The 4,751-nt window shown below is 41.7% G+C and overlaps 1 non-coding gene across 1 annotated transcript; it reads right to left on the bottom strand.

Moving 5' to 3' along the window:
• Nucleotides 1–830: 830 nt before the first annotated feature.
• LOC136490375 (small nucleolar RNA R71) lies at nucleotides 831–939 on the bottom strand. Its single transcript, XR_010767666.1, has one exon. It is a non-coding gene; the product is annotated as a small nucleolar RNA R71 (small nucleolar RNA).
• Between the last annotated feature and the right edge of the window lie 3,812 nt (nucleotides 940–4,751).

Here is a 4,751-nt window from a genome sequence, read left to right as displayed (position 1 = left end):
ATCATCACTAGGGATGACAACCTAGTAAAGTTAGGAGATATAGGTTTATAATATGTGGCTATTTAAAAACAAGTGACACGTTAATAAATACCAACAAGCATTTCTAGCGCTGTTGCTAAGGACTAGATTTAAAACTCTGTTCTTAGTAGCGACGCTAAGAAATGTCAACAAGCATTTTTGGCGCCATTGCCGGGGAAGGTAGCTAGGCAAAGGAAGTATTGATACACTTATACTTATTGATATGATCAAAGATAACCATTGACCTCTGCTCAAGCAAAGTTACCCTAGTTTTGTCTACTTGTGTATCTTATGCAGGGTAATGTATGACCGGTTTTGACCTTCCAACAAACTACGTTGAAGATCCAGAAGCATTAATCAGAAGGATTAGAGCTAAACTCAAGAAATTCTAGCTTTAAAATCGGAAGACAACCATATAAGCCGAAGCTTAACACCAGAATTTGAAACCATGGCTAACAGGACTCTCCGTGATTTCTCTGCTCCAACTACGGCCAACATCCGTACTGGACCAACAGTCAATGTTGGAGACAATGGATTTGAGCTCAAGCCAGCTCTCATCAACATGGTGCAAGCAAACCAGTTTTGTGGAAAGGCACATGAAGATGTGAGTGCACATCTCCAACACTTTCTAGAGATTTGTAGCACTTTCACCATCAAAGGAGTGACCCAAGGTGCCATACTACTTCACCTTTTCCCATTCTCACTCTTGGGGAAGGCAAAGCAATGGTTCTACGTGAACAAAGATAGAAATACTACATGGGATAACTGCTCCACTGCCTTCCTAGCAAAGTTCTTTCCCACAGGCAAGACCAATGCTCTGCGTGGGAGAATTTCAAGCTTTTAGCAACAACATGATGAATCTGTCCCTGAGGCATGGGAACACTTTCAAGATTACATTGCGGAATGTCATCATCATGGGATGGAGAATTGACTACTCATGCAGACTTTCTACCACGGGTTGACCAACAGTACTCGTGAGACTATGGATACTGCTACTGGAGGTGCATTCCTGTCACTCACCATACCAGCTACAACAGCTCTTGTGGAGAAGATGGCCTCCAATCAAGGTTGGAATGAAGAACGTGTTCAAACTCACAAGAGGGGTGGAGGTATGTATCAACTCAAGGAGGTAGACATGCTATCTGCCAAGATGGACCTGCTGATGAAGAAGCTTGAAGATCAAGCCAATGAGAAGTAAGAAGTCATGCACATTCATGATTCTTGCATGACATGTGAAGTGTGTGGAAACATTGGGCATTTAGGAAACAGCTGTCCTGAAACCCAAGAGGATGTGAACTTTGTCAACAACAACTACTACTTTCGTTCTCAGTAGAATCAAGGATGGAACCAGCAACAGAGACCGAACTACCAAGGTAATTATCAAGGTAACTATCAAGGTATTAATTTTAATAATTTCAATCAACTACCCTTGAGAGAATTAATTGCTAGCCAATCCAAACTTATGGAGGGATTATCTAGAAAGGTAGCTACCAATGATAAAATTCTAGAGAATATAAATAATAGAATGGATAGCTTTGTTTCTGCCATTAAAAACCAGCATAGCTTTAATAAATTGATAGAATCACAAATAGCTCAGCTGGCTTCTGTTGTTCCTTCGTCCGACAAAGGTAAGATTCTAGGGCAACCGGAAGATCTAGAAACTGCAAATCTTGTCAATATTCACAATGCAACATATTACTGTATACAACCATCGATGGGAAGGTGGATAGACTATACCTTGCCGGAAAAGAAGAGCGATCCAGGGAGACCTGTCATCCCCATCGCCATTGGACCTCACATTTTTCAAGAAGCTGTCTGTGACTTTGGAGCAAGTGTCAACATCATGCCTAAGGTAATTTATGATCAAATTAATGGAGATACTTTGTTGTACACAAATATACATTTGCAGCTTATAGATTAGTCACTCTGTTACCTCAAGGGAGTTCTTGAAGGCGCTATTATTCGAGTGGGACAATCATATGTTCCCGTAGACATTGTGGTTTTGGAAATAGGTGGAGATGTAAGGGCACCCATTATTTTGAGACAACCTTTCCTAAGCACCGCAAAATCCATCATCTACATGGTTAGTGCCAAGAAATGTTTCACAATCAAGGATAGAAAGGAAAAGTTTTCTTTTAAGAATCGTATCTTGCAATCTCCTGGAAATCCGCAGATGCCATACCTACCCGAAGAGACAACAGTGACCAAGAAGAAGAATAACAGGAGAAGGAGAAAGAACAAAGCTTGGCAGCCACAAGAAGAATTAGTCAATATAATCAACACACTCCGATCAGAGTACGACCACCTACTCACTTCACCATTCCTTGCTAAGAAGGATGATCTAGGCGTACCCATGATCGAGTGTACCATTGGACAAAGAATCTTCCACAAGACCTTCTGTGACATTAGGTCAGGTGTCAATATAATGTCCAAGGTAACGTATGAATACTTATTTGGCGATCAACCTTTGTTCCCTACATATATGCAATTGCAGATGGCGGACCAATAATTCTAATTTCCGAAAGGAATAGCAAAGGATGTCATAGTAAGGATACATGATCACTATACCCTTGCCGACTTCATGGCTCTAGACATGGGAGAAGAAGAAGATGATACATCCATCATCCTTGGAAGACCGTTCCTCAACACTACCAACGCAATCATCTACGTCGGATCTAGACAAGTCCACTTCCAATTCCCTAGAGAAATGGTACGCTGTTATTTCAATAGTTATACCACTTATAAGCAGCCGAAGAAGCCCCCCTCTTGGAGGAGACGTCGATCATCCCGAAACCAAAAGAATCAATCCCCAAAGAAAAGTCGGGAGGAAGATGAGGAACCTGAAGAAGTTGTAAAAGATGAGCCCGCTCCGCCAATATCAAGTCCATAGACCAAGCATGTATGGAAAGAAAATGTAACATCGCCACTAGAATCACAAGAGGTGCAACCATCAGGGTCTCCATCCCTAGGACTGACTGATACACCCAAGGAATAAACAAGATAGGAAAAGAGTCCTGTCCGGAGGACATAAAAATCCGAACCCTCGCCGAGAGGTAATATCGGTAGTTATCCATATTTACTTTTTAGTATTGCATGAATTACTTTTCACTTTAGCATATTTACTTTCCTGCATTAGCATTGCATTTAGAACAGGAAGATAAAAAGTTTCATGACTGCATTACAATATTGCAACATAAATCCTAAGCCCCACATGAGTAATTTTACGGTGTGCAAACACCCAAGGGAAGATTCACTGTGGTGCACAAAAAATTATATATATATATAAAACATGCATGCATATTTTCTTTCTGTATTATATAAATAAGAAAATTTGTCTAAACCTGTCTAAACCTCCAAGGACAACAAATCTCTGAATGGCTGACCGCTAATCGCTTATCCTAATCTGTGCCCACGAGTTTTGGTGTTATTGTCGGAGTATTTTGCAGGATAATCAATAGTAAAGCCATCCATCCGAAGTACATTTTCCTGAACTGTCACTACATTTGCTGCACGAGGAACACAACTTCTGGACGGATGAGAAAGACTTCTGCTGGTAGACTCACTCTAAGAAAAACCATGACAACATCCATCTTGGGGGAGGAGCATCCCACATGTATCTAGATAAGTATTTCTTTCCCTTTGGTTTTACTATTAAGTTTGCTTCATGTTAATTAAAATAAAAAGATGCAAAATAAACAAAAATAAAATAAAAATTTATCGTAGCAATATAATAGTAAGGTGTGATCTTAAAAATAAAAACAAAATAAAAAGTACATGTCTAGTTTGATTTCTAAGAGCTAAATAAATAAATGAACTTTAAGGATAATCTCTTGCAATGGAAATGATGAATAGTTGCTTTGTCGTAATTCCTTTCAAGTACCTAGTTTTCAGCCTTGAATTCTCTCAAGTTTTGGATACGACTGTTTTGATATAAGAATTTACTCTGAACTTGAAACTCGTGGGTAGCATATGCTTTGTGGGGGGTACGACCTCGGATACCCACGGCAAGCCACATGGGCTGTGCCCCCAGGGGCGGCCCAACCCACAAGACAAAGCCTTGCAGGGCACGGCACTGCTCGGCTCATCCCACAAGACACCGGGAAGATATCCTAAAGATACTACGAGATCTGTTAGGATACGTATGATCCCATGATTCCTGTAATCTGTTATTACTTTTCGGTTATCTCCTAGATCTAACCGACTTGTAACCCTGCCCCCCAGACTATATAAGGTGGGCAGGGACCCCCTCCAAACACACGCAAATATCATACGATAGCCAATACAATCCAACAGACCATAGGAGTAAGGTATTACATCGTGATGATGGCCCGAACCTGTCTAACTTGTGTGTCTCTGTCGCCTTCTTGTTCTTGATTACATGCATCTCTGTCGATCAATCTACCTTCGTGGGATACCCCTCGGAGGACTGCCGACGATATTCTATCGACAGTTGGCGCGCTGGGTAGGGGTGTGCATGTTGTTTCCATGTCCAACAAGATGGTACATTTTGCAGGCTCTTCGTCCCTCCCACAGCCTAGCCAGCTCTTCACGGTCAGATCGATCTCCTGGATCATCAACGCTGATAGAGTCGGAGACCTCATCGAGCCGGTGCAGATCAATACTGCGCCGATCACCCCAACACCTACGACTGTAGATCTAATCTCAAAACCACCTCCAAGGTCGCCTTCACTGACAATTCACGACCCGCTCCCCCGCTACCCGAGGAGGCAAAT

The sequence above is a fragment of the Miscanthus floridulus genome, chromosome 10, assembly GCF_019320115.1.
Source record: "Miscanthus floridulus cultivar M001 chromosome 10, ASM1932011v1, whole genome shotgun sequence".
Taxonomy (NCBI): Eukaryota; Viridiplantae; Streptophyta; class Magnoliopsida; order Poales; family Poaceae; genus Miscanthus; species Miscanthus floridulus.
Note: the sequence above shows the minus strand (reverse complement) of the source record. Positions and strands in the feature narration are given on the sequence as shown.